This window comes from Ambystoma mexicanum, chromosome 2p (genome assembly GCF_040938575.1).
Source record: "Ambystoma mexicanum isolate Mex_15411 chromosome 2p, UKY_AmexF1_1, whole genome shotgun sequence".
NCBI lineage: Eukaryota > Metazoa > Chordata > Amphibia > Caudata > Ambystomatidae > Ambystoma > Ambystoma mexicanum.
In genome coordinates this window covers 1,071,292,840-1,071,317,196 of record NC_090923.1, presented here as the reverse complement: position 1 = coordinate 1,071,317,196, position 24,357 = coordinate 1,071,292,840, and the positions used below count along the sequence as shown (strand labels likewise).

General features: G+C 45.0%; 1 protein-coding gene across 6 annotated transcripts in view; it reads right to left on the bottom strand.

The window, feature by feature from the left end:
- MUS81 (MUS81 structure-specific endonuclease subunit) overlaps positions 1–24,357 on the bottom strand; it is a 1,262,762-nt gene that overhangs the window by 1,107,119 nt on the left and 131,286 nt on the right. For 4 of the 6 annotated variants that reach the window (XM_069645006.1, XM_069645008.1, XM_069645010.1 and 1 more), the window contains exon 2: positions 15,641–15,734. The exons of the other annotated variants lie outside the window; for them this stretch is intronic. The gene's annotated coding sequence lies outside the window, so the exon portion shown is untranslated. The remainder of the gene's footprint in view (positions 1–15,640; positions 15,735–24,357) is intronic. 6 annotated transcript variants of the gene reach the window in all.

Sequence of the window (24,357 nt, the reverse complement as noted above, 5' to 3'; positions counted from 1 at the left end):
GCTTGTGTAGCAGTAGTTTTCTCATTCCTACTGATAGACACATTACCCCTCACCGTTGACGGTCCTCTTTCACTGATATTACTTATAGTACACATTGGGCCTCCCTTGGCTATATTTTGTGCATCAGTGAGGTGGCTTAAAGCCTCCATCGGGTTTGCTAGCGTCATTAGTGCTTCTGATGCTATCAATCCATCTTCTAATGCTTTTTTGAGATTGCACAGAATATGGCCGTGTGATTGATCTTTTAAGGAACCAGATGGCAGAAAAGGCTCATTCTCCATCTTGGAAGGGGAGATGTGTCGTTGAATAGACGTACCATGACCCCCACACCATGTTGGATATTGCGGAATTCATTTTATTTTGATGTTCTAGCGCAATATAAGAGACCTGTGAGCTGCTTGTAGCGGGAAGGTCAGATGTACCAATATGTGCGAGCTGAGTGACTACATAAAGTGCCATTAGCTCCCTGAACTTCCCAAAGTCAGTCATTGTTACCGGGATAGTTGTGGCAAGCCGTACCCCAGCTGTGTTCTACGTATTAAAATTGCAACAAACCTCTGAATACAGACGGCTTTGGTGATCCTGCCCATCGGTAACACCAATTGTTTGGGTATTCCCACTATCACAATCAACAGTAGTATTGCCTTCCATAAAGGGTAGTACATTTTTCTGTGCACGCTTCCTACCTTCGATTGGAAAATAATTAACTAGCATTTTTTGATTTGTTTCCAATTCTACCATTAGATCAGAGGGTAGTGCCTGTTATTGATCCATTTAGATCCGGATTTGCCAAGAGGACTATATGAGAATCGACTTTAGGAGGCAATGCAACTGTTCCCTTCTTAATGTCCAACGGATTGTGGACAAGACCAACAGATAGTTTGTTTGTTACATTACTGCAGAGGGGAGATTGACTTTCTTCAGTTAATTAAGATCTATTATGTCATCCTCTAGATTAATGATAGATGTATCTTTGTTATTACATTTGATAACTTTACCTTTTCCTTCCAACATTTCTTTTTTTTTTTAACGTGTTCATCAGCAATTTTTCTTCTCTTGTCTGCCTGTTTGACTGCACGCAGCTGTAACTTTTTAGTACGCCGCAACAGAAAACCAGGTTTCTCATTTATGGGCTCCACTGAGCACTCCACCTTTAATTGTTGATCTATGATGTTCGTATGCGCAGAGGGGCTGTCCAAGAGCTCCTCCCTCTGCTGTAGGGAGTGAGTCGTTGGATCCGGGTTGACCTGACAGACATTGAATCTCAGTTCGGCTATGGTGGTATTCAAAGCCTTGATGTCATCCGCCATTTCTGCTAGTAAATGAACTGGAACCAGAGAATTACTAGGATCCAACTTGTTGTGCAGGACTTCATTCATCGCTTCACTTATAGCTAATGCACAGGCATCAGGGCATTGTGTACCCTTCTCATGGATGATTTTAATTTTATCAGAAGAAGCGCGGAATTCGGTTAGATCTCGTTCCTTTCATGCTTCCTTTCCAAATTTGAAACATGACTCTCTTGCCATTATGAAACCTTCCAAGCGATTAAGCTTGGTAAGGATATCATTGATAGAATATTTGATGTCACGTATCTCCAGATGAGTAACATCATGACCGTTATCTAATAGGTCCAAAATACAGATAATTACAGGGAAAGTATAGGGACCCTGCGAGTCTGGTGTGGATGAAAATTACAAGGGCATACATAAGGCTGCCCTGGAATATCATCATTAATCATGCTCTCGTTATTGGGAGCAGTTAGATCATTCCCTAATGGCTTAGTCACCGCCTTGGCTGTATTAGCAGCATTAGTATATTTATTGGCATGTATAATTTTGTCAGGAGTGCAACTAAACTCTTCATTACCACGCGAACGTGGGATTAAAGGAGTTAATAGGCCGATTGATAAACACGTCTATCCAATTCGGCCATTACTCCCGGGCCAATGTTTGAGATATCATTTGAGAAATCACCATTCGCATCAGAGGCATTTAAAGAGCAGGATGTGTGCGACTGAGCAGGAGCACTTTCCGCCGCATCAGAGCAAACCTCTTGATCCATGTCCAATATTTCCTGCATATTAAACCTGGAGGCAATAGAGCCATTTGTGAAGTGGTGCACTTGGGCAGTGTGGGAGGACTGAATATTTAAGGTCCCCTCTGCTAACTCCTCATCACTGATAAAGGTAGTTGCAGCAAAGCGGACAGGCTGATTTACACTCAGATTGTCATTAGAACGATTGTCACACATAGAACCATGGCACAGATCGCAAGATTAATTTCAGTAGTATTGTTAAGCGGCAACACCAGCTCCGCACATCCCACACTTCGTAGGCCGCTTGCCATTATTGCAACTGAAGAGGAAAACAAATAGTGGCAGAACAGCTCGTACTGCAGACTTAAGGCTCTATTTAACCACTACGTTAACAATACTTTACTCAAATTACTAACTATTTAGGTCGAACAATAGTTTACTCACCCACACGGCCTAACACCACACTTCCAAGCACTTTGAATGCGCGTGCGAAATGCGCGTGCACCCGAGTATATAATGGATGCTGGGAGTTCTAGAGGCGGGGCTAGTGCACGCAAAGGATTTTGGTAGCTGCAGTCCTTGCAAGACGTTGAGTTTCGCCTCGAAGGTAGGTGCTGACCTTCTCCTCCGCCTTACAGCCTCCTAGTAGTCTGCAATGTATTTAGGCAGTGAGTCCAGAGTGCACAAGAGTCCTCACCACACTTCCGTGAACTTCAAATAAGTTAGCCTTTAAGGCAGTGACTGCAATAACTCCTAGTGAAAGAAATGTACTACAGATCTGCTAAAGAGTTTAATTCATTCCCAAAAGATATGAAAGTGTGTGTGGAAATGAAAAGACATTATTGAAACTTCTGCAGCAGATCAACTCAATGTAAAATAGTTAGGGAAAGTTTGTTAGAAATACCTTCAGAAGAAGCTCACTGGACTCAGCGATTTTCTTCGGAGAACTGTCAAGGAAAGAAATACTTTTGCCGAACAATTGTTTTAGAGAAAATTACAAAATCAAATCCAAAGTGGTCAAGTCAACTTGAGTTGAATTAAAAGATCCTCTGCGCTTTCTAGAGAGGAGAATGGGTAATACGGTGCTCTTTGGGAGCTATTGGGAGTTAGTGAAATGTACGTTTTCAACTGGTCCATTTTCTTATCCCTGCATATTTTCACAAAACTGAAAAGTTAAGATGTGTTTTTTTATTTTATCCACCTACCCTTTCTCTCAGACGTGTTTCAGATTTAGTGGTTATCAGTCATCTGGAACTGGAATGCTCTTGGGGGTCTGTGGGGTTCAGCAGTTCCTGCGGATCAAGCCTTCCGGACCAAACATAGACCAAGGGAATGATTTGCCTTCGCCTAATCTCTCCTTCAGTTAATTCAACATCGCCTTGAATTATTTGCCCTCATGGCAGAACAGAAAGTCTCTTTGACCAACTCTTAACTCCGCAAGAACACTTATTTCTTGTGCTTTCAGCGGTCTCCTTGTTATAACGTCTTTTAAGATAACCTTTAATACTCAGATGGTTTGTAGTTTCTTCCCAGGATTCCCCCTGACCCCCACGGGAATACTTGATCAGGATTCTCGACTGCCTCTTTCTAAGCTTCTATCATCATCAGTCCTCAGTTTTAGAATGTCTCTGATCTGACTGGTTCTATCCCTGCTGTATTGATTAAGCACCTCTAGGGTTTTCACCTCTGGGTTGAGTATCTTATTGGTCATACAACACTTATGTGAACTCAGCCCTTCTCTTCTAGGCTTTTCACTTCTTACTTGACTTTGTTGTGTACTTGACAACCGGTCCTTTGTACTGAGAAGAGGTGACAGCTTCATATAATAAGTCTCATCCCGCTCTCAATAACTAGTTAGTTTTTTTTTCTCTCTCTCTCTCTCTTTTTTTATAGGGTCGTTGGACTCCTGCTCTGCTCCGCACTGGTGTTGCTGTTTGGAAGCAAGCCTAGCTTCCTTCACGGGCAGTATCTGTTTTTCTTGGGGCGTCCTGCCCACCACGTCCAGCTCGTGGTCACGCCACCACCGGGTTGCTTGCTTCTTTCAGTCGACCAGAGACTGTTCATCTGCACACACTGGTTCTCCGGCATCTTGTCCTTGTGCTCTCTCTCTAGCCACAATTTGTGGGCTCTGCGACTATCTTGTGCTCCATGTAAGGAAAGCATGGCATCAACAGTAAAACAGACAAGTGACCACAGTTCAAGGGTGATAATTGAACTTCAAAATGGGTTTGAAAAACATCTAGATGAGAGCACGTCGCCACCATCAAATAATAATAACACAGTCCTAGTGATGTTTTGTCAAAATAAAAGGGGCCTATACTAATAAACCTATTGGCAATCCTTACCTCTAAATACAAATAGTGTGGGAAACAATGTTACATAAAAGAACAAAGTGTTCAAGAAATTATATGTGAGAATGTTCAGGCCGTTGGCCTCCCTTCCCCACGTTTTCAGCACAGGACAAGGCAGTACACTCGAGCTTAGCACAGTCATTGGCTTCTCTAACACAAGGGTACAGTTCAAACATTAGCATTAGGGCCATCTGTGCCCAAGTATCTTTGCCTTTCAAAGTCTCTTCTTTCAGAGGGCCTGATGCAACAAACTAAGTTCTTTTCAATTGCATTGTTGAAATTACTAAACAAATGTCTAAATGTAATGTAATTTACTTCCATTCCTATTCAATTTTTATCTTTATTTTTATTATCATTGAACTGGATGCTGTATATTTTACATGTCATTTTGCCATCAAAATTGGCATATTTTTTTTTCATATAATGTGATCTATTGTATGATGTTATAATTTTAAGAAAATATTTGAAAAGTTGATTTTTCTCGACTAACCAAATTGAAAAAATATAATTTCTTTTTTCCTTCGTACTCGATTTCTCAGGTTATTCACTATCCACCTCGGGATCCCCCCAGCCGGGCTCAGATCCCCTTTAATCCAATGCTCGTCAGATTTTCACATATCCAATTTCTCAGGTGATTCACCCCGGATCCCCCTCAGCTGGGCTCAGATCCATTTTAAAACAATGTTCAATCAGTCCCTCTCCGCCAGGCTCTGACCCGCTTTAATTCACTTTAACACAAACATGCTTTATCCCACAAGTTTTCAATTGATCTCCCTCTGCTGGGCTCGGACCGACTATTTTGTCATCAACTTGCTTGCCAGTATCAACATCGAAGACTTTCGATTGTGCACAGGATTTTGCTTGACCCGTCGGAGGACCACTTCGATGTACCATTCTTTTGCCAATCTTTCACCTTTCTTAACTCTCAGTTCGATACCCTACAGAGACTTTCGAATGAGCACCCAGGTGGTGCCGGACCACTCTGTCAAGGGCATTGCATCTCGGTTTCAAAGTTCAATCACTCATCTGTTGTTCACTTTTTACTCGCGTTGGTTATCACATGCGTTTCATACACTGTTCGTTTCAGCATTCACCATACAATGTTGCCACTTGCAACCTTGGCTTCAACACAGACCGGTCTGGTATCGTTCTCCCCAATTCACTGGCTGTGTTTATTTCACCGGCACTGCTTTGTTGTAGGAGTCAAGAACAGCACCACGGCGGCAAGCGATTCTCCACGCCTTGACTATCTAGGTGGGAGAGCCCAGGGTACATCCAACACACAATGCAGGATTCTTCAGCCTTGTTTCCTGGTCTTACGCTTTCTATTCTCGAGGGTGTGTGAGAGTAATGGTTCCTCGTCCAAAAGGCTAAGGGCACTTCCCTCCTTGGATCCCCTTCTCTTTTGCAGTCTTTCTCATCTTGTTAAACTGCCATCTTGGAACTGCTGCTTCCTTGTGTGCTTTGCCTTGCTCAGAGTGTGCTCTCATGCTCAGCCTGTTATCTGTGTGGGGAAGTGTAATGGAAGTCAGGTGTGTGTAATGGTCAGTAATTGCCTGACCCTTGTATTGGGATAGGTCAGGTATACGGCCCAGGTGTTTGTCCCTTTTCTCTCATAGTGAGCTGTCCGTGAGAAAGTGTTTGTGTCGGGAAAGGTGTGGGGGGTTGAGCTTCCCAAGTATCCTACCTGGTAGGATGGGGTAAAGGTGTTACAGGGAAGGGGATACTGTGTCTCATCATCCAGTGTCCCACTCTCAAGACCCCTCACCCAGGTGATCCTCCTGCACGCGTCCCCCACAGGAACTGGATCCAAAAGTGATGGCCGTGTCCTGGCCACCTGGATGACAGATCCCCGGCGACTAGTGGGTGAGACACCTTCAAGTTTCTCACATCCACCTCCTGCCAGCATAATGTCGTTAGGGGGCTTCCCCTGTGTATCAGTTTCCTCCCTCCTCTGCACCGTTATATTTGCGTCTCACATTAAAGAGACATGTTCCTTTTCTCGTGCCACTGGGTTTATTCTTGCTTTGCCTTCAGCCCAAGACAAGGCTTGGGAGTACCAGGTACTCCCAAGTATGCAATTAAATTTGTTGGTGTAGGGAGTTCCTCACAAGAGCGTCCGTGTCTCTAAAGGGGGAGTCTCTCCCGGTGAGGTCCCACTTGCCTCAACATCTAGGGAGGGTTTTGCGCAGTGTGCTCACCTTCCTAGCTTCACGGAACCGGGGGGTGGGGAATGCTCCCCCTTGGGCAGAACTGGCAAATACCTGCAATTCGTCAGTGTCTTCGCACCACTCATGAATGGGCGCAGTCTTTCTTCTGCAATCAAAAGCGAAGGAAACATGGACAAAACCCTTGTACAAGATTATCCATCACATACACAAGGGTTCTGCACAAGGGTCCTGCACTATCTCCACTGCCCATCTATTGTTCAACATTTACATTACATGCACCCACTGGCCCAACTAATCAATAAATACCAACAGGATTTTCAGGTGATTTGGACAACCTGCAAATACTCTTGACGGAAAATAAAATAAAAACATGCCACCTTAACAAGGAGACTACATCACATTCCATTGTATGAGGGAGTACTTCACCCACAAAGTCTCCAAATCGCAAGTCCCCCCTACTTGGCATTTGAACTGAGAACGCCATCTAATCTAAATGGCTAATTGCACTGCTCCTACTAAGATTCTCAAAATAAAAAAACCCGATATAAAGATGAGGTTGGAGACTTAAGCAAGAAGGATTTAATTAATGGAGAAGCCGGCAAGTCATTAGCAGACCTAATCACCAGTCATTCCCTCCAACGGATCCCACAAGAAGCACCGATGAGCAATTATCCACATATGCTACTTCTACACACACCACTGCATACACATGCACCAACCAGCATTCCGACGCACATTTTTTTTTAAAACAATTTTTATTGATTTTTAAACAATCAATCAACAATAAACCAACAACCCCAACAGTACTTTGTCTTATCTTGCATAATGGTGGGCATTTATTTAGTGTCTACTGCTTCCCTTATCCCACCCTCCAACAAGCCTACCCCGCTCCATCCCCTTGCTCTGTGTCCTCAGAAGATTCATTACTTGGGCCCCCTTGGATAGGACCCCAGAGTGTAGCCACTAGATGTTTCCATGCTGTTAGGGTTTCCGCTTCTTCCTCTCCCCCTCTGTTAGCCGGCTCACTCCATACGACTGTTTCAGCTTCGAACCATTTACGGAGGTCAGTCCACCAAACCTCCACCTTGGGTCTGTTAGGTGCTTTCCATCCCATGGCTATCCTACGCTTGGCCAATATATAGGCCAAGTCTTTGAGTTTGCTGACATGTTTCAATTGAAGTGACCTGGGGAACCCTCCCATCATGCATGCCCATATCGAGTCTACATTTAGATTGATATCTCTCTTGTTAAATCTTTGGGCCACTTCTCCCCAGAACCTTCTTATTTCGGGGCATGCCCAAAACATGTGCATCAGCCCGGCATTCCCCTCCCCACATTTGGGACATGTTTGTCGTTCCGCACCTTTAAATCGAGAAGTTCTCCCGGGGGGGGGGGTTATGTATGCTCTGTGGGTTATATACAGTTGTGTTTGTTGTAGGCTCGCATTTCTAGACACTTTTGTGATACCCTTGTACTCGCTCCCATAGCCCATCAGTCATTGGTTCCCTGGCGTCGTCCTCCCATTCCCGTCTCAGCTGTGTCACTTCCCATTCTTGACATCAGTAGTTCATAAATTCAGGAAACCTTGTGCCCCCCTTCCGCGATATCATACAGTTTTTCGATGGTATCTGGTTGCTCGTCTAGCATTATTTCCGACCATGTCTCCTTCACTCTACGCACTAGTCTGGTGTAAGTTATGTGTTGCCCAGATGTAAACCCGTTTCGTCCACTAGCGCATTAAATCCCTTTATCGTTCCCTCTTGCCATATATCACCCGTCGTTACAATCCCCACCGGTTCCCAGTGTTTACGGATCGTCTTTCTTAGCTGGGCGTCTCCTCCGGTTAGTGTCACTAATGGCACTTGTATGGGGTTGGATTTTTTTATGGTCTGGCACATTTTGCGCCATACTTGCCATCCTAGTTCCAGCATACCTGAGCTCTTCCCCATCTCACGTTTAGGAATCCAGATCCATTCTAGTACGGGGCAGTCGCGTCCCAACAATCTGGACTCTGGTGTAGAGTCTTCGGCTAGCTATTCGGCCACGTATCGTAGTTGGCTGGCCGGGTAATAAATCTCAAAGTTGGGTAGCTTAATGCCCCCTTTATCATATGTATTTTGTAATTTCCATAGGGCTATCCTGTTCCTTGTGTTAGCCAATAGAAAATCTCTGCATATACCTTGGAGTTTGACAAAGAAACGCCTCAGTATTATATATGGTATGTTTCCAAAGAAGTGCAATAATCTGGGTAATACAACCATCTTCAGTAGTGCCCCTCTCCCCATCGTGGCTAGGGGGAGTTTAGTCCAGAACTACATACTATTTGCAACATTTGCCAGCGCTTTTTCGGTGTTATATGCGTGTTCTGCCTCTGTTGTGTAGAAGATGTCAATTCCCAGGTATCTAAAGGTGTCCGTCACCCAGGGTGTTGGTAGTTACCGTAGCTTGTCGTGCGGGACCCCTATGTACCGTCCTAGGGGGAATATACAGGACTTTTTAGGGTTGACTGCGATACCCGAGAGCAATGCAAATTGCTCCAATACTTCAAGGATGTATTGTAAATTTTCTTCCGGGTACCTCAGATATAGTAGCATATCGTCTGCGTACAGCGATATTAGGTGCGGTCCCCCTCTTGTGTAAATCCCCACTTCCTCATATTGTTGTTTCAGATATATCGCTAGAGATTCTAATGCTAGAATGTACAACATCGGGGACCAGGGGCATCCCTGTCTAGTGCCCCTACTGAGCTGCCATCTCTCTGAATAACTGCTCTGTTCTGACTCTAGCTAATGGTGAGCTATATTGTAATTTCACCCATTTCAGGTACCCTGGTCCCATCCCATATTCTTTGAGGGTTGCCAACAGCCACGGCCATTTGACCGAGTCGAAGGCCTTTACTGCCTCTAGTGACACTATAGATAACTCGCCTGAGGCCCCTTCAGTTTGTTCTATGACGTGGTGTAGCCTTCTAAGGTTGTTGGATATGCTTCTATGCAGAACATATCCGGTCTGGTCGAGGTGTATCAATCTACCAATACTCTCTTCATCCTATTTGCCAACACAGCCGTGAGTATTTTGCTGTCCTGATTCAGCATAGACAACGGTCTATACGACCCGCAGTCTGTGCCTGGTTTGTTGGGTTTGAGCAGTGGGATGATGATCGCTTCTCTAAGGGATTCCGGCAAGGTTCCAAGTTATTTTGCCGCGGGACTTTTCATCGCCGTTTTTTTAAATCGGAATTCTTTTTTTTTGGGGGGGGGGGGGTTACGCCCCAAACCCCCCTTTTAAAAAAAAAAAAAAAAAAAAAAAAAGATTCCCTTTCATCCACAAATATTTATTTAATTTTTAACCCCCCCCCACCCCCCCAAAAAAAAAAGTTTGTTTTCTAACCTTGTCCCTTTCTTTCCTCTTTGTTTTAGGAGCTCCGGATTCGAGGCGGGCGTGGCAGAAGACTGGATGCAGGCTGCAGGCACATTGAGCGTTACGCTGCTGGATGCAGAATAACACGAAGCGTGTGTTGCTGGTCGAGCGTGGTTTAAATAGCCTCAAAAGTAGTCCCAGGTAAGAAGTCCCTAGAACCACACCAGAGTTAAAAATAGTCCCTGTAAAAAAATAGTCCCTTTCAGGCTTCATGTTGGATTGGAGTCATTTGGAGCATGGTCTGCCTGAGGTGAGTAATGACTATGAGCCTGGCGCCTTAGGCGCCAGGACTGATTCCTACTATGACCCTGGCGCCTAAGGCACCAGGACTGAACCCAGATAGCCCCTAGCCGGGGCTGCTGAGGTTTTACTAAATGTCTAGATGCCTGCTCCCGGGGCTGATGGGCTTGGTCCGGATGCCTGGGGGTAGGCATCATGACACCTATCAAAACTATCTATGGGGTTATGGGGTTAGGTCCGCTGTGCCTTCCGTAATTATGCATCGTGTCCTATTCACATCTTAATATTCTTCGTATCCCCAGACTATTGTAACCTTAACATTGTTCTAACCTATATTCAAGTCACAGTGTCTTAGATTATACGGCACCTCAGTCGTGGGATCCACCTCTGCACTTCTGTGTTCAATCCTCTGCTTGTTTGTCGCTCCCCGACTAACAATTTTGTGCATCCAGCCATTCTAACACATTTTCCGGGGTTTCAAAAAAACAGTGCTCTTTTCCCATGGAGCACTTGGAGTTTTGCAGGGTACATCAGCATGTACCTGAAGCCTGCTTCTCTCAGCCTCCTCTTCATCATTCCATAGTTCAGCCACCTCTGCACTAGGAGTGTGTAATCCGGGTACGCTGCTATTGACACGGATGCTCCATGTATCGTACCCCCATTCCGGAAGAATTCCAATCTCCCGGTCTTGGTAGTTTAGGATTTTGGCAATTATCGGTCTCGGAGGGTGGGGGAGGGGGGCGTTCCTGGTGGGGGTTTTCTAGTGAGGGCTCTATGCGCTCTTTCCACTGCGAACCCTTGCGTGAGCGTCCCGCCTCCGATTTCATGTAGCAGCATGGTCTCAATGTAGTCCGTTGAGTTCTGTCCTTCTCCTTCCAGGAGCCCGACAATCCGAATGTTGTTCCTTCGGGCCCGTCCTTCTGCTTCCTCCGCCCTGTTTTCTAGATTGGACACTTGTTGCTTAAGTATGTGGATTTCCGATGCGTGTGTGGTGCAGGCCACCACGTTCAAGGTCACTGTTTCGCCAGTGCGCTCTGATATCTTCTTGACATCTTGTCTCCGCAGGTAGACGTCTTCCTGCACTGCTCCAATTTTTAGGTCCAATGATGTCTTTAGTTCTGCCATGGCTGCCTCCAGTTTGGTTTCCCATGCGGCTTTTAGGTCTGCGATTGCGTCTGGATCTGCTGGTCATTGCGCCCTGGTGTAGAATCCATTGGTGTAACTCTCACCTGGTATCCATGGGGACGTCACTCAGCCTGTTCTGACCTATTACGACCTCAAACCCTTCCCTGGAGGCTATTCGACTGGAGACTGGGCTTGAAACACAGGATTGGTAGAGTTTAACTGCCTATTGTCTGTGTGCTTGAACCCCTTCTTCCCCGGGGTCCAATCCTTCCCTTTGATCCACAGCTCACCTTGTTTTCTTGGATAGTGTGCTCTCCGTCCTGCCTTCAGCGCAGGGGCGCGTTGATTGAGGAGGGCTCGTTGCTGCTTAGTTACTTCACTGGCAAGAGTCCAACAGGTAAGTATGAGTCTTTTGAAAAGTTCTCCACTTCGTTCCTTTCCTTTCGTAGATGATAGCCGGCGTCCGGGGATGGCAGCGTGCTGCTGAGATGAGTAGCGCTGAAGGTGTGAGCGCGCGATGCACCCCTTTCGTATTTGCATTGAACTGAGTTCGTTTTCTGTGTCTTTTAGGTGCCACGTTTTCAGCGTGGATGCCGGTTATGAAGCACAAAAGCGGTGGGTAAGCGCGGTATGCGGCACCTCTAGATGTTTCCACACTAACCTGGAGTGTCTTTTCCCTCTTGCAGATGGATGAGAAGTTCCAGAGACAGAGTTCCCCCAGACTGGCTGGAATTCAGGTAAGCGTTTGAAGCTCGTACAGTATTTAAAAATAAGCAAAGATTTGCAGAATGCTTACTAATGCCTTTTTTCTGTTCTTTTCCCCTTTTCCTTAGGAAGCGGCGTGCCGGGATGGGAATGACACCGCCGAAGATGCCCGCAGAACAGAAGGAGCGATGACTGATGGGCAGAAGCGCCGCAAGGTAAGGCTGTTCCTAACGGTGTTCTTGGAGGAGCTGAGCGCAGAAGAAAGATGCAGGCCTACTGGAGACCAATCCGAACACAGCGAGCGTCACGCTGCAGGGGCAGAAAAAGCAAAGCCTGTTTCTCAGCCTGGGTGTGGCTTAAATAGTCTCTGGGTATCCCAGGTACCTCTGGGCTGAACCACACCCAAAATACTAGACCACACATGCAGTTCTGGGAACCGAAATATGTGGGGGCATCCATCTTGTCCCCATCAATGCACTACAAGTCCAATCCCCAATGTTATCCTATGGGAGTGAGCAAGTCTGGTGCCACAAGCGCCAGGTCTGACTCCAAGTGGGTCTTTGGAGGCATGGAGAGGCCCTTAAGGGCCATGTAGATGATCGTGGCCTGGCGCCAGCCCGTCATCTTCGAGGGCTGGGGCAATGAGGGGCAGGAATCATGACAATTGGCAGGTTTTTCTCCTTGTGTCTGGGGTTGTCCACTGGCAGTGGTGTTTTCGTATACTCTTCCATCGTCAGCTGTTTCCCTTTACTCTTGGGTAGCTTAGATGCCATTGTAGTGCCATCCGAATTTTCGGTTCCCCTGTATTGGGGCCCGACCTGTGGGTCTGTTGGTTTGCATATTGTCTCTGGTTTTAAGTGTTATTGCGGGGCTGATTTCCACTCCCGCAAAGTCCGAGGCTGGATCACAGGGCTATGCACAGGTGAAGATACTTAACTGCTCGTAGGATATCAACAGTGGGGTTATCTTCCACACCCGATTCTCTGTTTGATTCTAGGCGTGTCTCTACAGTGCGCGCCAGTTCTTGGCCTGCGGTCCAGGGCCTTGTGTTGGCGCCGAGTCGTGACTCTGTTCTCTGGGCCTCTTTGCTGGGTCGTGCTAGCTCCGAGTCCTGGTGTCTTTACTGCCCTATCCCCCTTCAGGTGGGCGTATGTTGCTCCTCTCTCCGTTAGGTACCAGCCTGACTCTTTATGGGCTCTTACTTGGCGCTCATCTCACAATTCTGCGTCGGCTGGTTGATCTTGGGCACAACTCACACATGTGTCTACAGGTAGGACTGCTGCTCCTGCTCTGAACCTTCATTCAGTTGTTCTTCCCAGGCTACCTCTACAGCGTTGGCTTCCGTTCCTGGTCTGTACAGTTCTGCCCTCCACTGCTTGTTCGGTGGAAGCCCCGCTGTAGAGTATTGCCTCTATACTGCCATCTGTGAGTATAATAGTTTTATCCTGTTGCCAGTGCTCTATCACTTGTACTGTCCCTTATGACCTTAGGTGATCGCTCTGCGCCATATTCCTCTTTCCATTTAGTGCTCTTACAGTTTCCTATCGTTCTGTTTTCCAAGTGCTTCTTAGCACATCGGTTGTTTGGCCGGTGTTGTGGGAATATAGAGCGCCCTTGCTCTGCAGCACTCCCCGAGTTGTAGCCTCGTCCATTTCTCCCACCTTGGGTAACGGTCGCTTCTCCTCGCCGTATTGCTGTACGCTTCTCTGGATACTTGTATCTCTATCTCAGCGAAGCATACTTTATATCCATTTGCGGGAGCGTGGGCTGCTCTTCCGTGTATAGAGCTCTCTCACAACGGAGCAGGATCCCTTACTAGATCCGGCTGTTTCAAACTGCGGGTGTCACGGCTTTACTTTCTCCGGTTTTACAAGCCCAACAGCCTCTGCATTTTCCCAGACTTTGCCAGCTGACCCTTCACTCGCAGCTCTCGATTCTACACGGTTGTTTGTGCCGCTTGTTCCTGCTGCTCCTCCTCTTTGTGTCGGGACCCCGAACCCGCTACCTTCATTTGTTTGCTTCCTTCGTTGTGCTTGTGTGAAGGCAGTCCGGTCACACCAATGGGCTCCATCTTCCCGGGGGCAGTGAACCGCTGGTAGCAACCGCCCCCTGAGTAACCGAATTGTTAATTGTCTAGTCCATACATTCTGTTCTCAGTATGCTGCCCGTTGTGCCTCCGGTACCATTTTTCGACTCTCACATGCACCGGACCAGTAAGCGAGGCATACCTGGACTCTCTGCTCTGTATAGTGCCCACTGCCAGCCGTAGTTGCCTCCCTCGGCGCATTCGCTACAATCCTTGTAGTGTTCCTCTGCAACTCGTCAGCGCTTTCCTTTGTTCAAGCGCGGCTGTCATCTTGATCAGTTTACCATGGCCCCTCGCAGCATTTCTTTTCCTCAATATCTGCTGTTAGACACCTCGGTACAGCTTCCGCATCTGCTCATAAAGTGCCGCTTGTGTTCCCACAACTATGGGTTGGTTATGCCTTCGCCTGCACCATTTTTTCCATCTGTGCACCCTCGGATCATTAAGGATCGACGGGAGCTCTCGGGACCCACGACTTATTCCATGGCTAGTTAGCCACGCCCCCACATTCCGACACACATGCTGCTCCACAGACATGTATGCATACTATCCCACAAAGCATGCTTTGACAAGGCCAATAACTGGGCTTTGTAAAAGCGGGGGGAGGGTAGAGAGGGAGAGAGTAACCTCTCTCAGCTGGGTGTGGGAAGCTTACCAGGGAGGAATCCAGAGATCCTTCCTGCCCCCCTTTTGTTCCAATCTATCCAATCTGAAGAATACTTTGTGACTCTTCATGGTAAGTTACTAAGTTCCTTGAGTACAGTACCTCAGTCGTGTCTCCATTCAGCTTAAGCCAGTTGTCGCTCATCCGGCAACCCACTGTTGCCAAGAAGCCCCTAAACTGAGACGCTGAGTCCGGCTGGGCCAAGTTAAGCCAGACGATGATCTGAGTGTCATGAGCATTGGAGTAGTGCCGGAACTCTGCGAGAGTGGATAAGCAACAGATGTCCACAATCCTGTGGAACTCTCCCGTCCCCTGCACACCCAATTAATATTGTATAAACAACCAATTTTTCAATAGTTGATAAAGTGTATTCAATTATGTAATCTGACCCAATTTATGTTAAAACAGGTAACTTTACTTCAGTTATATGAAATCATGTGAGTTTCAATTTGTTTTCCACAAGTGTATAATATGTTCAATGACCCATAGTCAGTTCTAGGTTTGCACATCAAATCAAGTTTTCAAACAACCAAACCTTAGTTTCATTCAACCACTCTTACTGTACTTCAGTCTGAATTGATCACAGGTAAACCATTTTATACAATGGATTCTCGTCAATGTTCACATATGGTCAAGTTGATGATCATATAGTCATATATAAGCCGATCCTTATGTATTTCACTCTACGTGTTTCGGGTGATGGATCCCCCTTCTTCAGGAGTTGTTTACCCAAGTCTGTATCTTTAGTTTATCTACAATTCATAACTAATAATCCAATTTTAGTATTACAATACATTTATGATATTCTGTCATGATTCTTACGTCAGTAACCAATAATCACCTGGATGTAGAATCCTTCAAGAGTTTCATCGTTGATATGCCATTTCAAAGTTACTTATTCTATCTGACTCCCATGCTCTAGGAAGGAGATATTCCTAAAAAAAAAAAAAAAAAAAAAAAATTTAAATAAAAAAGATAAAAAACGATATGTAAAAAAGCTCATCAACCTTGATAAAAAAGCCAATAATCCCGTTGTGTCCTATCCCCTATTGGAAATCTCAAATGGAGATCGAGGTAAAGAGGGATTCAGAGATCCCTAGCTGATGGAAATCATTAGCTGTGTGTGGTGCTCCACATCAATCGCTTAATCCGTGCCAAGTAAAGACGATCAATAGTTCCCGACTTTCAAAAGAGGTTGATATCCTCATATGTTGCATCTGTAGATGAAGATGTAACTTAGTAGCTATAGGAGCCTTCCTTCAATTCGAGTATTTTCAATATTTCGATATAATAATACAATCTCTCACTATAGTATAGTGATCTTACAGTAGTGATAGTGATCTTGCCCCATAGTATTGTGGGTACAGCTTGTGTGGATCACCTTAGTCTCTTGGGTGGAGTTCAATTATAGCTCAGCCTGTAAACAGAGTTGTGTGTATTAAACCCATATCTGTCAAGACATGTCTCTCATTCAAAACATGTTGCTACTTGGAACTTCAAGCATTCACTGTCCAAAGGTTGTTCTTACCTGGAACAGCAACATTCTAGTGTGTCTGGCCGCGAGAAACGTGACTAAACAAAATGGCAATTATTTATAGTACTGCATCATATCACTGTAGCGTCATGTTCACCTACGTCATAACGTGATGATGTTATTGCTATCCAGCAGCACTGAAAAATACCAATCTTCAGTCCCTGTGTGTTTTATTCCTCTGATATACTGTACCAGATTTAATTGGGATATCTAGTGTAGTATCCAAAGGCGCCAACCTTAGTCAACTGATGCAAAATCAATCTACAGTTACTGTGTGCTGTCCCATGTAATTTAGTCTAACAATTAGAGTCTGGATGGGAAGTCTGATTCTTCCACATGCATATGACGTGTACTGTTCCCATTCTACATATGGATAATTCCCTATACTAAAGCAGTATGCCCCTCACTTGTTGGAAGCGCAAAAGATCATGTCGATATTTGTAAAATGTTTTCAGATAATATTTCCACTTAGCAAGTGAGGTTACCCAATGTTTAGTGGGTGCCCCTCTAGAGCAAGGTAAATGGCCTACTGTGCCATATATCATCCGCTTAGGTCAGATGATGATTAGGAAAATCTACATTTACTCTAGGAGGCTTGTTAGAGAGAATTCTCTTATAAGGCTAATTTCCCAAACCTAGTGAGTCCCCCCATCAGCTTTGCTGGATTTTTGGAGTTTGTTGTTTTCCCCTGCTGAGAGTGAGACTCTTTTACTCCTACTCTTAGGCATAATTTGAGGTATGTTTTTGACTTGTTATGTGCTTATGGGCTATGGGGTTCCTTTTTACTCCATAGGGTATCATCTGTTTTCCTGCATGTGTGGTACACAGCACCCTCAGTGCAGTACCAGAGGGGTGTCACAGTGACCCCCAAACATAGACTCCATACCTTTGGGACTGGAACTTCAGAAGTCGCCACAGGACCTAAGAATCCGAAGAGGGATGAAGCTGAGCCATCTGCCACGACGGCACCACCGGTAAAGCCCTGCTGCAGCTACCTCACCACTTTCCCCGACGACAAGAGACTATCTTCTGCTGGACGAGTCTTCTACCTCTGAGCTGGTGGGACCAACCAGTTCACCCTTTTCGCCTTCCAAAGACGGCCCTTGGTCGAATCGCCCGTGCCAAGCACCCCGGCGGCCGGATAGCCAAGCTCACCACTTCTGACCGCGAATAAAAGGACCGCACCTTTTAATCAGGAACTCCGCGGCTGGTTTCATCCCTGTGCAGTGCAACTACTTCACGTTTCCGCCTCGACGAGAGCTCCTCTTCACCTGGTCGGAACCACAAACCTCAACCACTGCCAGGAACAACTGCCCCCGCAGGAGCATCCTTTCTCTTTAAGGTACTGTGTCCTGCCCGGCCTCCCTTTCTACAGATTGCTAAAGGTGACCCTTAAATCCTTGGCTTCGAAACTGGGTTGGCTCCAGACCTTCTAACTATATCTTCTGACACACCCCAACCTCTTTTGAACACTCTGCAAAGACTTTCAGTGCACTTTTAACCGTGTGATCCTGGGCACATTTCGCTTGGCTCCCTTTAAAGTGGGCCTAGCCTATGAACTTTGATTCTATAGTATAACTTGCCTTTCTCCCCTTGCTCTGAACTCTTAAGTGTTGGGAACTGTTTTATTCTATGTTCTGCCTTTTCTCTCCCTTTTTAACCTAAACTATTGGAGTGCCATCTAGGTTAAGCGCTCACTTCTGTCTTAACAAATAGTTGTGCTTTAACTCTGACTTGTCTGATAGTTATCAAGGGAGGTGTGTATACTTATCTGACTGCGTTTTAGATTACTTTTCATTGAGTGTGCTAGTGTATTACCTAAAGTGGGTTTTAAATAAATAACGATATACTTTTTATACAAAGCTCTGGTCAGTGTTTGTTTGCTCTACTGTGTTTTGGCCCTATTGTGTATAGTCTGCATACTGCCCTACTCTTCTTGGGAGAAGCCTGACTGCTCAGCCACAGCTACCAGGTAAATCTGGGTGGTGCAGACTGCTACCAATTGGGTTTACTGCTTACTCCTGTAGTCTTAATCTTTTTGCAGTATTCCCCAAGGGAACTGCACAGGATTCTGCCTAACAAGGCTAGCCCTCTAGATCATTTAAAATGTCATAATGTGCCATATGTCCTTATCAGTCATCTGATCATACTGATTTAGTCAATCTAAATATAATTTAGGGGTTCAACCCTCACTCTTAGACAGTGTTATAGAGGCATAACAGATCATATCGATGTTAGTTGAAATGTTTTCAAATACGTTGTACAGTCCATATGCAAGGTATAGAGGATACCTCTTATAGATGCAATATGTCTTTAGCAGCAATCTGCTAATATTAATGTGGCGGATACATAAACCCAAGAGTAATCTACATGGGTGCAACCAGATGTTTAGTCAAAATCATGCCCACAGTCTTGTGTTATACAGACCATACACAACTGTCTCCTAGTTGATTCTAGAGAACGGGCAATGCCACAAAATTCTCAGAACTCGAGAGGTACAATACATTTGAGGAAGTTCAAACAAGTCAAAAACAACAGATGTACAGTTTACTCATATGAAAGATCCCAAGCTATACTCCTCATTCATCCCACTGGGCGTCAAGCTATTACATTTTTCCACCCAAAACATTTCCCTTTGGTCCATGTGCTTGGCATGATTTCCACCTCTCACAGATTTATTTACTGTTTCCAATATCACAACTTTCAATTGGGCAATGGTATGCTTGTACTGAGCGAAATGCTGTGCTACTGGTGATCTTACATTGTTCGTCCTAATGTTGCTCTCGTGTTCGCCCCAGCGTTCTTTTGCCTTCCTACTGGTTTGTCCGACATAGTAAATACCGCAAGGGCTACTCAGCCCGTAAATAACCGACTTGGAGTCACATGTGGCATAGTCATGCAGCTTAATTTTGTTTCCGTTATTGGGATGTCTTCCATATCCCCCTTTCATAATGTTGTTACAGTTATAACAATTTAAGCAAGCAAATGTGCCAGTTTTCTTCTTTAAGTGTCTGCCGTTTGTCTATATGTGGTCTCTCTGCTGGTCCTTGAAGTTGCGACCCCTTTTATATGCAATAATCGGGAGATTAGGAAAAAGCTTGTTCAGTTATGGGTCCAGTTTGATGATACGCCAATTTTTCTTTATTATTCTCGTTATGTGATGGCTCTGTGCCGAGTATCTCAATTCATACAAAAACTGAATTTCTTTTGATTTGTTCCTGGAAACCAAAATATCCTTTCTGTCCAGCTTTTCTGCTTTCTCTTTGGCTTTTATTATGACCTCGTTCGGATACCCTCTTATTCTGTACTTCACAGACATCAACAGGTTTTCTTCTCTCAGCGTGTCAGATGATGATATTATTTTCTTAAGTCATAAAAACTGACTGTATGGTAAATTATTCCTCAAGTGTTCTGGATAGTGACTCAAGTAGTGTAAGGAATTATTTACATCTGTCGGTTTGTGGTAAATATTGGTTATAAGGCCCTCTGCTCCAATTTGCAATTCGACATTTTACGAAGTGTAGTTTGGGGGTCCCCACTTCCATTGTAAATTTGATCCGTTCATGTATAGAATTGATGTATTCCAGGAATCTGTCTAGATATGATCGAGTTCCTCTCCAAACGACAAAAATGTTGTCTATAAATCTTTTCCAAGTTATTGAGATTGTTGTTCTTACATTACTTAGTACAACCCAGAGTCAGGGTTGGTTTTCTCCCCGGCACCCCACTAATAACCTTAAGTAAATTAATACTTTCTGAATCAATAGATATGCTCTAGGCTTAGTAGGATAGAAGAGTGGATAAGCAAGACACAAGAGGTTGGATATGGATGTTGAATAAGGCAGGAGCCCTGGGGGACCCCTACAATATAACGTATTGGATTGAGAGTAGAACGAAGATGGCCAGTGTTTGGCCCCTATCTGCCAAGGACGCAAACCAAGATAAGATGTGCCCAGAGAGAGTGGCTAGAGACAGGTGGCTCAGGAGCAAGTTCACCGTAAGAAAGGCCACACAGAGCTAAAAGGATCAGTACACCCACTCCTCTCTGATCCACCAGCCGAGTAAGATCATCCATCACAGAGGCCAGAACACACACTGTGCCACGGCCGGACCGAAATCCTGACTGAAAATGGTTCAGAAAATGAGAGCTTTCCTAAAAGGAACCAAGGAGAGGAGAAATCAGAGACTCCAGCAGTTTCATAAAGAAGGGGCGAAGGGAGAAAGGACGAAAGTTAGCGGGAATAGCAGTATCCATGGAGGGTTTCTTCACAAGGGGAATAATAAGAGATTGTTTTAGTTCCACTGCAATAGTGCCAGATGTGCAAAAAGAGTTCTCTGCCAGAAACATCCAAGAGACGATCTCTGACATGATCTCCTGAAAAATGCTCAGAGGAATAGGGTTCAAGGAGGAGGCCGATTTAAGACGTTTAGTAGCTCCTCGGCCGAGAAGAACGATGGTAAAATGGAACAAATCTCAAGCGGGGTCACTAATGGAGGATCCGTGTCAGGATCGTTAGTTCGTAGCCCAGATAGCATGATTGTGTACTGAATGTTATCAATCTTTTTAATAAAGAAATTGGACAGGGAATCACAGTGATTGTGTGGAGATCACACCTGCCATAGCATTGGTTATTGAAGAGAGTGGCTGCACAAGAGAAAATAACTCCCTAGGTTGGTTCAGAGCATTTTCCACCTTATTACTGTAGAAAGCACACTTCGCTGAGGGAATAGCAGACTGGTCCCGCTTATTGATTTGCTGAAATTCAAGCTAGTCATCGGGAGAGGAGGTGGACCGCCATTTGCGCTCAGCTTGTCACTTTTTAAGGCTCTTCATTGAACCATGAGTTGGTAGGCCGATAGCACGTCTTCCAGAGCTTTAGCGGAGCAAGGGGGTTGACTAAAGAGATAAATGTCTGTCAGGAAAGAGAAATCCACCCCACATTTATCTTGAATGGCGTTCTGGTAGCCTGCCTGGCTACCTTATGTCAACTACGTTTGAGAACATTTAAACACCTAAAGCCGGCCGAGGGGTCAGAGTGTGAACTATAAAATGAACAATAAAATGGTCAGACCACGTAAATCGCAAATGGGGGGGAGGGGAGAACAGTGGCCAGCAGTTTGGCTGTGAAAACCAGATCCAGTGGGTTACCTAAAGAACGGGTTCCAAACGCAAGTTACACATTATACCGAAGAATTGAGCCGCCGCTGGTGGCATTATATTCATAACAGAAGTCGCCAGCGATCAGTAAATTATAAAATGTGATCTTCAAATTAGCTGCCAGTTTGAAGAAATGAGCACAGAAAAGAGAAAAGCCCCTTGGCGAACAGTATAGCATCAGAATTTCAAGTGCTAATGAAGCTGAGATAGTAAAGCGAACCATTAAGGCTTCCAGCTTAATATCGTGCACAAGAGGCACCAAAGTGACTGAAGTGTGACCTATAAATAACAGCGACCCCACCACCAGGGTGGGCCGGCAAACTATCGAGAACAATAATCTAATAGGAGTCTGGCAGAGTCGCAACAATAGTGGGGCCAGAAAACTCACTCAACCAAGTCTCAGTCACGCGAAGGAAGTCTGGGCTTAGTTCAGCAAATAGATCGTAACAAGACACTGAGTGCACGACCAGTGAGCGTGCGTTAATAAGCAAGCCTTTATATAAACCATTAGCTAAGGTAGGGATGGCGGGTGGGGGGGGGGGGCGTTCTTTGCGGGGAGGGGTAGGACTGTACCCCAGGGTGCTAAAAGCAGTATGTCCTCAGAGGACAGCATATTAGAATCACCATAAGAGGCATAAGGACATGCCCATAGCACAGACGGGCTTAACTTGGGCACAACATGTTTTTTTCCCGCTGCACTCCATGCTAGTCGCCAGTTTAAGTAGGCACATGGTATTGTCGAAACCGATCCTGTGATGCTGCCTATAGACAGCAAGGAAAAACTGCAGCAGTCAGTGCATGCATATCTTCAATGGAAACAACCCGCACTGAGCGAATGCTCCGGTGTGCTGATGGAGGCCAGGCACCCTCAAGCCAAATGGCTACAAGGAACACAATAAAGTACCCAAAATAAGTAAAAAAAACAAAAGTGAATCAGATGTTTAAGGCGTGCAGTCAACCGCCACAGCCCGCTATGAAAACCTGGCCCCTAAAAGGAAATCAACTTAATGTGGAAACAAAGAAATCAAGTTAAAAGCAAATAAAAACCCAGGAGGTATCTATGAGGCATCTTCTATGTTTAACTGGAATTTAAAAATGTTGCAACTTGGTAAAATCCTGATTTTATTAGTATTTTCTTAAAAGTGGTCGTTTTCTTTTTTGTGAAAAGAAAGTAAACTTTTATGCTGGGTGTGTATGTGTGTTTGATGATCTTCGTGGTTTTGCGTTAGGAAACGTAATGACATAGGTGAAGACAGGGTGTGTTTGGCTATGCTGTACACCAACGCCATGAGAAGAGGTGGAGCATATCAGTTTGACATGTTGCTGTCAACTTGAGGGGCGGGTGATCCGATTTACTACTGCAAGGGCACTTAAACTTAGGGCGATGGATCAATGGATAGGATTAGGACAAGATGACAGTTAAGTTTCCGAGCCGTGAGTTTCGAATGTGTAAATGTGAAAAATCCAAAAGGTAAGATGAATTGGAATTGGTTTTCAGATCAATCGATATATGCTGTGAGACAGGCATGGTTTCAAGAGATGACACAGACAACAGAACTTTCAAAAAGCTTCATTAAAATGTCAGGATGGTGTAAGGCCTAAAATGCCCTATATCTAAAGTGTGGATTTCTATATTCTAAAGAAAACTAAGGAAAGTCTGAGGGCCCGATTCGCAACCTGGTCTTAAGTACCGAAAAGGTTGTTAAAAGGGTTAACGACCTTTTCGGTAATTAAGCTCTAGTCTGAAGGTGGTGCATTCTTCCGAAGTCGGTAGGAATGTGCCACTTTCGGAATACATGTGGCAGTTGCTAAAATGGGTTGGAAACCAACCTAGCAACCGCCACATTAGTTACCTGGCTTTTTAGAAGGGTATTCTTGTGGCACTCCTCCAGTTTTATATGTGCGCTGAAATCACGCACATATACGGTACCATTTTGGTGCCGTTATACTGGAGGAGTGCTACAAGAAGCCTTGTTTGGTTTAAATGAAAGTGTTCATATATAACACACTGGTGTATATAACCACTTTCATTCACACCAATGTGTTCATATACACCGCACTACGAACACTTTAATTTACACCAAAGTAAGCAGCTTCAACGTTGTAATCTGCAACGTTGTAATCTGCAACGTTGAAGCTGCTTACTTTGGTGTAAATGAAAGAACACTTTCCTATACACTATACACAAAATATTCGTTATTTTCCAAAAATGCTGCTGCAAACACAGATGTATATGAACACTTTCCTATACACCAAAGTAAGCAGCTTTAATGTTGAAGCTGCTTACCTTGGTGTATAGGAAAGTGTTCATATACACCTGTGTTCGCAGGAGCATTTTTGTAAAATAACAAATATTTAGTTATTTTACAAAAATGCTGCCAAGATTTCAGGCCCGTTCTATCTAAAACAGGCGCAATTCTGAAGGTGCACTGTTGTGCACTACGAGGACGCCCAGGCCTACTTGAAAATACTGGTGGAGCCTGGGCGTCCTCATTTGGTGCAGTGAATCGTGCTCTTTAGCACGTTCACTGCGCCAGGTTAAGAATCGGGCCCGCAGTCTGCAAATTCAAATCAAAGTTAGGTCTGTGCCCCAAAACCTATGCTTACCCTCACCTCTATAAATAAACTAAGTGTGGGATTTCTCTTAACCAAAATACTGTTCAAAATAAAGTCTTGCAAGATGGTCGCTGGACCGAGAACACCGTGAAGAAGTGCTCTCCGTCCCCGCCTGCACTGAAAGGCACCAAATAAGCTGGAAAACCCCTCACCAGGTAGCAATCTGGCAATCAGATACTGCGGAAACAAGGACTCATCAAAGCCGGCCCAGCGGCAGAACCTCCCGTTGGACACCGTCGGCACATAAGAT